The sequence below is a fragment of the Camelus bactrianus genome, chromosome 1 (assembly GCF_048773025.1).
Source record: "Camelus bactrianus isolate YW-2024 breed Bactrian camel chromosome 1, ASM4877302v1, whole genome shotgun sequence".
Taxonomy (NCBI): domain Eukaryota; kingdom Metazoa; phylum Chordata; class Mammalia; order Artiodactyla; family Camelidae; genus Camelus; species Camelus bactrianus.
Genome location: NC_133539.1, coordinates 105178204 through 105191198, shown reverse-complemented (window position 1 = coordinate 105191198; position 12995 = coordinate 105178204). Strand labels below are relative to the sequence as shown.

The 12995-nt window shown below is 46.4% G+C and overlaps 1 protein-coding gene and 1 non-coding gene across 4 annotated transcripts in view; both read left to right on the top strand.

The window, feature by feature from the left end:
• Positions 1–12995, top strand: part of CLSTN2 (calsyntenin 2) — a 592872-nt gene that overhangs the window by 100778 nt on the left and 479099 nt on the right. The window lies entirely within an intron of this gene.
• TRNAA-GGC (transfer RNA alanine (anticodon GGC)) lies at positions 11705–11777 on the top strand. Its single transcript has one exon. It is a non-coding gene; the product is annotated as a tRNA-Ala (tRNA).

Below are 12995 nucleotides of genomic sequence, written 5' to 3'. Positions count from 1 at the left end.
TATATATATATATATATGTATGTAAAGTAAATATATATATATCTGACATTAAAGTATGAACAGATAAAGTAAACAATATTAGCTAGATTAAAAGACAACAGTAACATCTTCTAAGTATCAAACATGTTGTTGACTAGATAAATTGGAGCTCCCCTTCCTTTTGTATAAAGCTGTTTTAAGAAATCAAAGTTCCAGTATTCAGTATCCCTATGTACAATAAAATTCATTGTTCATCTCCTGTAAACCAGGCATTGTATCAGGTGAGCTTACACTCTTCATCCCACTGCTTGCTAAGTTTCTAAAACTGCCGTATTTTGAGCTCACCTGGTCTGATTCTCCTGTGACTTGCACATCAGCTCTTTTCCGTAGCTGTGCCTCCCTTTTTCTCATCCTGTCTGGTTTGGTGTCTTTTTATTTTTATTTTTTATTGAAGCGTAGGTGATTTACAATATCGTGTTGGTTTCAGGTATATGGCAAAGTGATTCAGTTATATATAAATATGTGTATATACTATATTCTTTTTTGATTCTTTTCCATGATAGTTTATTACAGGATATTGAATATAGTTCCCTGGGCTATACAGTAGGACCTTGTTGTTTATCTATTTTATATATGGTAGTGTGCATCTGTTAATCCAGTACTCCCAATTTATCCCTCTCCCTGCTTTCCCTTTTGTAACCATACATTTGTTTTCTATGCCTATGAGTCTGTTTCTGTTTTGTAAATAAATGCATTTGTACTGTTTCATAGATTCCACATATTAGTGATATCATCTGATCCCTGTCTTTCTCGGTCTGACTTACTTCACTTAGTGTGACGCTCTCTTAAGCAGTGCCCTGCCGCACAAAGCTGAGGCAGTCCTCACCTCGAGGCAGACTGCATTCCTTAATCCATGTGCTTCCCGACTCCTCTGTACCATTGATCGTAGAAATACATCATAGAAGTTTTAATTGACACCCCTGGGTGCTAATGTGCAAAGAAAGGAACAGCCTGAAACTTTTCAAGGAGCCAGAGCACGCATTGTGTAGGTTAAATACAATTAACTCATTGAACAGAACAGTTACAAGGTGTGTTCTGTGCAGGAGCGGATCTTCACCCCAGGTTCAGTTCTCATATGCTGTCTCTGTGCCTGGGAGGTGGACAGAGGAAGGCCAGTGACTAATGTCCCCACACTTGCACGAGTTAGTATTCCTCACCAAGCAACCGGATCCGACCTTATCCGGATGCTGCCAGGGGTCTGAATGTCTCATTCAGCGCCGGTGTCTTTTCCCCTGGGCAAAAAGTAAGTTCGAGTGGCCAAGCAATTTGAAGAGATTGAAGAAAATGGACCACTTCTTTAGAAATGTGCTTTTGTTTCTTATTTCGTTTGAACTCAGTGGCAAGAGAAAAAGAATATGAAGTCTTGGCTTGGAGGCTGTGGATAATGCGGTGCAAGTGACAGTTCTGTCGAAGGGGAGAGAGTATTTTTCATGATTACAAGGTGGCGTGTGCGGATCTGGCTGTCAGGCAGGCCCAGCAGTGAATCAGTCATGCCTAGCATGATGCGGGGGGCGAGGGAGGAAAATGGGGCTTTGGCATCCAACTCCTGTTGCCAATAGCCATGATAAATGAAAGAAATAAGCACCCTCCAAATCAGGCAGCCGGCGTGGAGAAGAGGCAGTGTAATAAAGATCGGAGATACCTTCCACGGGTGCTTCCGTGAGCTCTCTATACAACGTATGAGCCCTGCCATCTATCTCGTGAAATCCAGAGAGCGCCCAGGAGTCCTAACAGCTCATTTTTATCATCCTGAGATAGACAAGATGCGGTCGGGACTTTAATTAACTGACTCAAAGCAAGTTTATTTAGAGTCACCTCCCAAGGCCATGTAAGAACTGTCTTTGAGGGTCACTTGGCCATGGAGAGCTAGCTCATGGTTGACATGGCCATCCACTCTGCACAAATGACTGGTTCACACACACAGAGCACATTTTCCAGAAACCAGAGGGGTCAGTGGAAGAAGATTCTAGGCAGGCCCTGGTCTCTCCAAGTCCAGGAGGTCAGGAGCCAACAGAAGAACTCAGCATAATCTTAGATGCTTGTAGAGGACAGCACCGGAGGAAATGCAGTGTTGCTTTCACACATTGTGGAGAGGAGTAAGTGGGGCCGCATTGTCACGTGTGGGCCCATGGCTCTGCTACCCCTGCCTGCCTCTTTAGATCCATCTACTTTCAATGCTGACATCTGGCACAAACTTCTTGCAAAGCCTCAGTCTCTCTTGCTTCCACACGTTTGCACACGTCATTCCCTCTGCCTGAATGGTGCTTCCCCACCTGCTGGATCTGACCATCTCCCACAAAGGTTTTAAAGCACACCTGTATCATTTTAGACCATCAGTGCCATTGCTTCTCTCAGCTCAGCAGGCAAGAACCTGTCTGCTTGGGTCTCCGCCGTGTCTCAGCGTAGATCACACTGAGTGGGAGAGAGAAACCTTTGCAGAAGGAGGGAGAAGGGGCTGAGCTGTGTTCGGTCATGATCCCTCCTGCTCAGTCCACACCCTAGCCTTGAGTCTTTATTTTAGTATAAAAGCTTTATTGAAATTGAATTCACATGTCATAGAATCCACCCCTTTAGAGTGGTTTCAAGTGATTTTTAGTCTAGTTACCACATTGTACAACCATCACCACCATCAGTTTTAGAACATTTCCATCAACAAAACCCTGTGCCCATTAGCAGTCACTCCCTAGTTCCCCAGCCTCCCTCTCCCCCAGCTCCCTCAATCACTAAGCGACTTTCTTTGTTAATGGATTTTGTCTATTCTGGCCATTTCATAAAAATCGAATCATATAATCTGTATGATCTGTGGCCTTTTGTGTCTGGCTTCTTTCATTTACCCCAGTGTTGCTCAGGTTCATCTGTGTCATGGGATGTCTCAGACCCTCAGTCCTTTTTGTTGCCAAGTGACATTCCATTGTGTGGATGTACCACATTTTATTTATCTGCTCATCGGTCCGTGGGTCCCAAACCCAATTCTTTCTTTCTTTTTTTAATTGAAGTACAGTTGATTAACAGTGTTTCAGAATATAGATGTAGGATATATATATGTATATTCTTTTCCAGATTTTTTCCATTATAGGTTATTACAAGGCATTGAATATAGTTTCCTGTGCTGTGAAGTAGGTCCTTATTTATTCTACATAGAGTAATGTGTATCTGTTAATCCTAAACTCCTAATTTATCCCTCCCCGCCTTTCCCCTTTGGTAACCACAAGTTTGTTTTCTATGTCTGTGAGTCTTTTTCTGTTTTGTAAATAAGTTCATTTGTATTGTCTTTTTAGAGTCCATGTATAGGTGATATCATGTGATATTTGTCTTTCTCTGTTGGACTTAGATCACTTAGTATAAGCCTCTCTAGGTCCATCCATGTTGCTGCAAACACCAACCCCATTTCTTAACGATGGCTCTGGGGTCGCCTCCTCCAGGAGGCCTTCCCTGGCATGCCTGTCACAGATTTGGGACAGTTTCCTTTCTGCATCTACCACTCAAATATGACACTGAGAGAGCCAGGACTCACCTGTCATTTCTGCATCCTTGGACCTTGGCAGCCAGCCTAGCTTGGTCAGCCTGTCACTCCTGAGTGATTTTTTGTGCATCTGCATCCGCTCTATGTTATTTACGTTGAGAGATTTATAAAATAAAGGAAAAGGCAAGAATACCTGGTAAGCATCTGTGTTGCTTCCATCCAGATTACCAGCATCGCGTTAGTTTTCCTTCAAGTCTCTTTCTCTCTCCTTAGGTAAAAGGAATGAAAACTTTTAATAATTTATGTCCCCTTTGACCATTAATCTTATTTTTAATTTTATATTCTCTTTTTCTTTCTGAGATGGGGGATAATTAGGTTTATTTATTTTAATGGAGGGTCAGGGGATTGAACCCACGACATTGTGCATGCTAAGCATGCGCTCTACCACTGAGCCGTATCCTCCCCCACAACCATTAATCTTGGCTATATGTCTGCTTCTCTTTGCCCTTCCCCTTCCGTGGGAAATACCATCCTTTCAGTCAATTTTGCATATCACTACAGTTATAGACATGTAGTCATGAAAAATACCAGCAGTCGTCTTGTGGGTGTATTTTAAGTTTTCCATGAACGATGCCACAAAGTGTACGTTGAGTCTATGACATTCTTTTCATCTCGGCTGTGTCTCACCTCTCTCTCTGTGTTGATACAGATAGTAGTAGTTCATTCTTTCTAAGCCATATACTCTTCCACCTGTGCTTTTTACTTATGTAATATTTTCCTTTAACTAACTCACTTCTTATGGAAATTAATTTAAAAAGGAAATTTCCTGTCACCGCAATACATGGGAAATGATTATTCCTTGCCTTAAATGATGTTATAAGGAAATAAAGGCATGGCTATTAAAATTGAAGTATAAAGTATAAAAAATTGACCAGAAGGATACTGTTCCCATGGTGACTGAGAAGAGACAGGAAGAGGAGGGCACATGCCTAGGAATCACGCTCTGAAGGGACATACATTTATCTCAGATATTAGCGTTATTTACTTAAATGGAAAGCTGACATTTCTTGCCTTAAAGTTGCAGTAAGGAAATTAAAAATACGCATGGCTAGCAACATTAAAACAACACTCTCCAGTGTAACCCCTGGTCCATTCATGTACCACGGTTGTACATGGAGCATACTTTGGGAACTATGGCTTAGTTCAGAGTTGAATGAACGGATGCACGAATGCATGCAGTAATGAGTGGTCTGCAGTGGAATTTCAGGCATCATGCCCACAGCCCAGCGGTGAGCTGAAGGCTTTCCTCAAGTCCTGCCTGCACACAGAATGGCCATCAGACTTGGCCCCTGTCCTGCTAAGAGGATGGCCACTGACCCGATGCAGCATTTACAGGAGCCAGTGCTGTTCCACAGACTTTTTATATGTTAATTTATTTCTCACAATAGCCCTATTAGATAAAGACTCTTATTATCCTCCCCATTGTACAGATAAGGAAACTGAGGCAAAGAGAATTTAAACAGGTTGCCTAGGGCCACACCACTGGTGAGTAGAAGAGCTAGATGTGAACTTGGGGAGGGTGACTTCAGGCTCCGGGATCTTTCCCTCCACCCCATTGGGCCTCTGTCCCCAGCTGGAGGGGCCCTGTGAGCCGTTCCTCTGGGGGTGGTCCTATGTTCAAGGCCTCAGCACATGCTAGAGGGGGAGCCGGAGAACTCTGTGTCCACTCCTACTGAGGCCATAAGCCCCCAGCTGCATCAGCCCCCTAGCCCTACAACACCCAAGGGCAAAGGCTAGACTCAGATCCTGCCCACAGCTCCAGATCACCCAGATTTTCATCTCCTGAGCTCCATCTCTGTTCCCTCCTCATCTGACCAGCTGTGCCTGCCTGGCTGGCACTGGTGAGCCCCCACTGTGTTGGTCCTTGCACACTAGGCCTCCTCTCCTGGGGAAGACCACGCAGGTGACACTGGCTAGAACTCAATCAAAGGGACCTGGCAGCCCAGGAAGCAGGGAGTTAATTCTGACCAAGGCATGGAAGGCATTTCCACGGAGCACACAGTGACCAGCACGCTCTGCAGAAGGCCAACTCTGAAGAGGAACGAATCGCCTTCACCTCTCCCCTCTCTGGGTGGCTTTTGACTGACTTCTCTGTCTTCTGGAAGGCCGTTGCCAAGGAAATCCTGAAATTTAACAGTAAAACCAAGAAAACCATCTTTCAAGGCAAGTTTTCTAATCCCAAGTGCATAAAATCAATGTGTGATAAACAATTGTAGCCTCTCCTCTTAAACCAGCAATTATAATCTCCAGACTAGAATTATTATTTTCAGAAAGAGGGAACAGAACCAGCCATTTGTCAAATGCTTATCAGGACCGCACGTTTTACCTTTACTATCTTATTTCATCTTCTCAGTCTCTCTGAGGGGAGCCTTACCTCCCTGAAGGGGAGGATGCTGCCTGCAGGGGAGCAGAGGGGTAGTCCAGGGCACAGAGTTAGGAGATGCCCGTGCTGAGCTGTGGTCTCTGTGTCTCCAGAGCTTCCTGTCAGTTGCATCATTTTGGGAAAAGCACAGTGGGGTCCCAGTGGCTGGACATAAAAGTGTCATAGGAAGGTGAGGCGGGCTGTGCCCCAGTGCAAAACCTCAAGAGAGTGGTAACCCTGATGACCCCTGGGACGGTGGGCCCACTCACTTGGCTTTCTCCAGACTTAATCGCTCTCAACTGTGGTTCCATTGCCCCCTAAAGCTGTATTATGTACCGAACCTTGTACTAAGTATGTCGGGGTCCCCTGGTAAGAGGGAGCAGGGAGACTGCAGACAGTGAATGGTAGGATAGTCCCTTCAGTAGCGTGCAGGAATGTAATGAGAAAGAGTGTGTGTGTGTATGTGTGTATAACCGAATCACTGCGCTGTCCACCAGAAACTAGCACACACTGTAAGCCTATTATACTTCAATTTAAAAAATTAAAAAATAAAATAAAATGGGGAAAAAAGGTAGTCCAGTGGGAAGGAACTTGGCAGAAGCAGCGACAGGCTTAAGGGATCCACCGGGGCTGTGATTAAGGGTCTGCAGTGAGGCCACCCACCCAGCGTGAACCCAAACCATGGGGACTCATTAATTTCACTCCTGTCCCTGCAGGCCCGTCTCCACCGCCTCTGTTCCGGCCTGTGCCCTGGGCGGGGGGCGGCAGGCACGACCTCTGTAGATACTGCTTCATCCCAGCTCCATTCCCTCTCGCTTCTGGCTGAGTTTGACCAAAGCAGTTACGTGGGTTATGCACCAGGGAAGGCTGCTCTTAACTTAGCCAGGCCTCGATGTCCCTCCTGGTAAAATGGGTAGAGTAACAGTCTCTGCTCACGGTTTTGGGCGTTACACGAGGTCACCTGTATGAACTGTTAGTGCATGACTGACACACGGTAGACTCTCAACCGTGTTATTTTCGCAGCCTCATACTAGATGACCTGGGACCAGTCAGTGAAGACCTTTGAGTCTCTGTTCCCCTCTGTGAACGGAGGCTAACCCAGGCCTGCTGTGGGGGTTGAGCAGGACACGAAGGCTCACTTTGAAGGACTAACTGCAGAGAGTTAAGGAATGGACTCTTTGCTAGATGGACCATGTGGAATCACCAGCGATTTGGCCATTTTTGATCTATAGACACAGCAGTTTCAAGTGGTTCAAAAATGTGGGCAGTGTTACCCCAGTGTTCACAGCAGCATTATTTACAACAGCCAAGACATGGAAGCAGCCTAAGTGTCCATTGACATTTGGCTGGATAGAGAAGTGGTGGTATATATACACAATGGAATACTATTCAGCCATAAAAAAGAATGAAACAATGCCATTTGCAGCAACATGGTTGGACCTAGATATTATCATACTAACTGAAGTAGGTCAGACAGAGAAAGACAAATATCATATGTTGTCACTTATATGTGGAATCTAAAAAATGACACAAATGAATTTACTTACAAAACAGAAAAGACTCAACAGACATAGAAAACAAACTTATGGTTACCAGGAGGGAAAAGGGGAGGGGAGGGATAAAGTAGGAGTTTGGGATTAGCAGATACAAACGACTATGTGTAAAATAGATAAACAACAGGTAACTATATTTAATACTTTTTGGTAGCCTATAATGAAAAAGAATATGACAAGGAATATATATATGTATGTATAACTGAATGCTGTACACCAGAAATTAACACAACAGTGTAAATCGACTGTAATGTAATTTTTTAAAAATGACAATAAAAAAAAGTGCCAGAGAAATTAGTTTCCACCCAGCAGCCCTCAGCCAGTAAATGATGGAAGTCGGATAACTATGGGCATGTCCTACATTGGCCATCAAGGTTCCCAAGTGGAGTTAAGCTTCACTCACCCACAGTGACAACTGTAAAAATAATATACCTTTATTGGCTCCTTTTCTTCCCTATCTCACTTTCCCAATTTGTTACAATGTTTCCTGGGATCATTTCCCAGATAAACAACCTATTGTCAAGAAAACCCAAAAACCAAAAAACAACTGTGGGTAAGTTGAAGGGACACCCTTAAGGGAGAGTGGAGCCCAGGCCTCGCAGCACCGCGGCTGCTAGCACCCCCGGCTGAGTGAGGAGGGGCGAGAGCAGTTAGCAGGAGCTGTAACTGGGCCCTGCCCAGTGGAAGAGAGGCCAGCCTGCAGGAGCTGAGCCCCTCTGTAGAGGAGCAGGGCCCACACCAGGACCAATGAAGGGGAGCCAGAGGAACCAGCACCCCCACCTCTCACTCCTCCTGCCGTTTCAGTTTCCGCCGGTACCTCCCTTTGGTTAAACCCAACCCAACAAGGGGGCAAGGGAGCCAAGCAGGGGTGAACAGGGATGCAAACGTTCAGTAACATCAAAGAAAGAAACACAGCACTGGACCAACCACAAGAGAAGCCCCCACAGAGCAGCCTTCGGAGGTTGCCCTGGCTTGCACAGTTTCCAGCATGCCCTGGCTGGGACCTGAGGCCAAGGGAGCAGGAAACACGGCATCTGATACCTGTTCAAAGCCCAGGCCAGGCTGCTGGTGGGAACAGCTTCAAGGTCTTTGGTAGAACTGGGCTTTAAATGGCAAATTGCTCTGGGAGAGGCTGTCAAGAGAAGCCATCAGTCTTAGGGCCAGTGGGATTTGCACACATTTGTAGACCTTCTGGACTTTTCCTGATGAATGGCAAACAATCCATCCTGAATGAAATATCACAGACTTTTATGGAGCCCTGTTACAGTCAAAGTTGAAAACCCTCCCTGACTTTGGCCAGTTTCTGACCATCCTCCATGGACACTGTGCGTCTTGTAAGAAGCTCCCTCATCGTCATCCACACCCCACCGGCACGCTCGCTGGGCCTTGCCCAATAGGCAGAGGACAAGGGAGGGAGGAGCAGGGGCCATAAGGAGGCCTCGTTCACACTCGTGTTTTTCCATCTGTGCTCTCAGTCCCAGCTCTCCACTTCCTGCAAGGACTGTGTGACCATCTCCAGAGAAAGGCACACCTGGCATCACCTGGGGAGCTTCAACAGAGTAGTGAGACCCAGGCTCACCTCATTTACACCAGAGATGGTGATGTCATTGGTCGGGAGTGTGGCCTGGGTTCCAGGACTGTTGTAGAAATTCCCCAGGTGACTCCAGTGTGAGGGCCACTGCACCAGTATTCCCTGGACGGCTGGAAACACAGATGGTGGGGCCCTACCTTAGAGCTGCTGATGCAGTAGGTCGGGGGTGGGGACTGAAAATTCCCATTTCTCTCAAGTTCCTGGGTGCTGCTGGTCCTACTTGTCGGGGGACCACTCTCTAAAGCCACTGCCTGAGTGAAAACTGAGGCTCAGAGGGTTTAAATGATTTGCTTGAGGTCAAATGACCCTCAGTGGATGGAGAACTGAAGTCTGTTTATCCCTCTCCAGGCCTGGCTGGCTGGGCCCATGCAGAGGGCCAATACTTTCTTCAAATATTTCTGGTATCAAACTATCACAGGATCTAAACCTGCTCCCAACCCCATTCTAAGTTTACTCTTGTAAGTCTATGTTTACTAGACTTGCCAGATCATAAGACTCCCTGGAGGGAGGGGAGAAGGGAAGCACTTGTTTAAAATACTTATTTCTAGCCAGCTGTATCTCCCACCACCATGAAGTGGGTTTGGAAATACCCTCTAAGGGAAGCATTGGCCTCCCTGAGCTTCCCTTTTAAAATGAAGCTCTTTCTTCCTCCAGCTTGGAAAACCCTTGGTGTGGGCTTAGAGCCCAACAAACCTGGGTTCCAGGCACAGCTTGTCAATTTACAGGCTGTGTGGCCTTGGACAGGTTACCTAACCTCTCTGAGCCCACTTTCCTTCTCTGACAGCCTCACTTCTGTACAATGAGGATTTTGGGACGATTAAATAGCATGCCTTGGATTTGGGCACACCACATTGTTTCTCCCTCCCCCGGGCCATGTGGTAGGGACAGACACAGCTGCCATCAGGAAAACACAGCCAACCAGGGGCCCCCAGGGGTGAGCACACTCTCCTCCCATGGGTGGTGCTGGCAGGCAGGTTGCCCAGTGCATCTGGGTAGGCTCCCTGCCACTCCTGCTGCAGGGTGTTCCCTGAGCACAAGCAGCCCCCTGCCCAAGAAGCCAGCCCTCCTAGTCAGCAGCCCCGCTGTGCCCCCGCTGTGCCTCCGTCAGCCTCTGGGCTCTGGGTGGGAGGTAATTTCACACCCCTGACTCTCTGCACCCTGGTGATGGATGTGTGTAAGTGACCCTGGCCTCTCAGCCGCTGTTGGCACCCACAATGATGTAATTGAATTTGTATACACTGTAAATTTTATTAGAGGAAAGCAATCTAGTTCCAATTCTAGTTCTCTGGAGTTACTGGATTGTATCTGAGGATAAACTGACTGGTCAGCTGGGCGAGGACAGAGGTCAGGGCCACAGTAACTCTCTCACTAGCTTTCACCAGGCATGATAAACAGAAGCGTACAGCAAATCCCAAGAGCACCAGACACCTCCAATGTGGTGGGGAACCCTCAGGGAAGGGATGTGTGTGAGGCCAGCTCAGAGCCACTCACCACGGGGCTCAATAGAGAAGAGCCCTTCGTGTCTGCGTCCGTCTTCATCACTCGCCATAACCCATCTCACCTTCCCTTCCTTCCTCAATTCCCGCCCCTCTGAGCCTCTTGGCTTGGGGGAAACAACTAGCTTACTTCCATGAGCCTCAGTTTCTTCATCTGTGAAACGGACTTGTTAATACATGTCTCCAAGGGCTGTTGTAGGATGGAACGAGATGGTTACTGTCGAGTGCCTGGCACATGGTCGGGGCTCAATGCATGTGAGGAACCTCTCTGTCATTGAAAACCCTTCTTGGATGATTGAATGCCTTAGCTGTGGATACATTTTTACTAACTGCTTACTCAGAGTGAGGCTTGGGCCCAATCCTGATGGGTTACCACTGTTGGTTCTCAGGCAACTCAGTCTGGCTGGGAATTCCCAGTACACACATACCCTTCTCCCTCACGGGGCAAGATGGTGAGTGGCCATGAGGGGCTGGTGGTGACCAATAGTACCACAGAGCTCATGGAAAGGAGAGGTCCTTGGGGACCTGAATAGTCAGGGCAGGCTTCCTGGAGGAGGTGAGGGTGAGCTGGGCCTTTAAGAATGGACTATCACAGACAGCAAATAAACTTATGGTTACCAAAGGGGAAAGTTAGGGTGGAGGGATAAATTGGGAGTTTGGGATTAACAGATAACACATTACTGTGTATAAAAGAAATAAACAACAATGTCCTACTGTACAGCAAAAGGAACTGTATTCAATATCTTGTAATAACCTATAATGGAAAAGAATATGAATAGAATATATATATGTATTTGTGTAACTGAACCACTATGCCGTACACCAGAAACTAACACAACATTGTAAATCAACTCTAATAAAAAGAAAACAAAAAGGAACAGGCAAAATCTAGGGAGAGTGAGCAGAGCTAGGAGGCTAGGCATTTATCAAGCACCCTCCCTATACCAAGAACTTTACATACTGGCATTTTGTGTAGTTCTTACTTTAAGCCAAGAACTAGGCATGCTCTTCCCTCCTTGACGGGTGCTAAGACACTGAGACAATGAGATTGCACCCCAAGGGGCCAGGTAAGGAATATAAGATGCACAAATTCAAGACCACACACTTACTGGTGGTGGGAATGACTTTCAAAAGCAAGGGGGAGGGTATAGCTCAGTGGTAGAGCACATGCTTGGCATGCACGAGGTCCTGGGTTCAATCCCCAGTACCTCCATTAAAAAAAAAATTAAAAATAAATAAATAAGCCTAAGTACCTCCCCCTCCCCCTAAACTAGATCTGTCTGACACATAAATTTTCTTTGTAACCACTTCTCACACCACTGACACCTACCTGCCCGCTGTCTCTGGTACCAGATGAGGAGACAAAAGCATCCCCATTTGACTAATAGAACAAAAGTGGGTCTGGCTGGGGGCCCCTGCACACTGTGTGTGTGTGTGTGTGTGTGTGTGTGTGTGTGTGTGTGTGTGTATGTGTGTGTGTATGTTTTCTTCTATTAGGAGAGGCTGATTCACCAAGCGCTTCCCTATGTAATTAAGCCTTTGTTGACTACGGCTCACTCCCTATCAAGGATGGCCCTGGGAAGGGCGTTTAGGAGGAAAACTTAAAGCTGATGTCCTATTCCATCCTGCAGCCACAGAGGCAGCTCTCCCTGCCTGGGTAGCAGGGACCAGCTTACCCCAGATTTGATTTCCACCCAACTCAGAAGCATGGCTATTTCTGGAACACACCTGGGAAACGCCTGCAGCTTTATGCACTGTTGTTTCTGAACTTGACAGAAAAATTGGCTTTGATTTTGTTGAAGGTTTTCTGTTTTATTAATGTTGGATTTTCCCTCTAGATTGGAAGGCAGCTCAGTGATGTGTAAACCTCCATTTTCATCTTTTTTTCCCTCCGAATTTCATTCCACTTCATCACTAGCTGCCTCCTATCGAAGGCTTCCCAGAGATGGATGGCAGTGTCCAGAAACCATTTTCTTATTCTGCTTATCTTGTTTGTTTAAACCCGGGCTCGGAGGGGCCCAGCTCTCCCTTGAGGAGGTCCTGGATTTTCACCTGATTTCGAGCCACCACCATACGGCAAACATGCTCTGTTTATCTTTCCAGATTGCAGCATTTAGCGAGTCTTTGGAAGTAGAAAAGGGCATGTGTTCTTGAGAAAGAGCTTGGCAGAGGAAGACGAGCTTAGATTTCAGAATCACCTAGCTGTGTTTAAATCCCAGTTTTGCCTCTTCCTAGTGGTGAGACCAAGCAGGTTAACCTATCTCCTAAGCCTTGGTTTCTGTACATGCAATGAGGAAATGAAAATGCTTCCTTTCAGGGTGATGGTGGAGATTAAAAGATGGGTAAAACTACAGCATCCAGCACAGACTAGATCCTCAGTGAATGATGCCTTTTCCCCTTCCGACTCCTTGAGCAAGAAAACACAGCACAC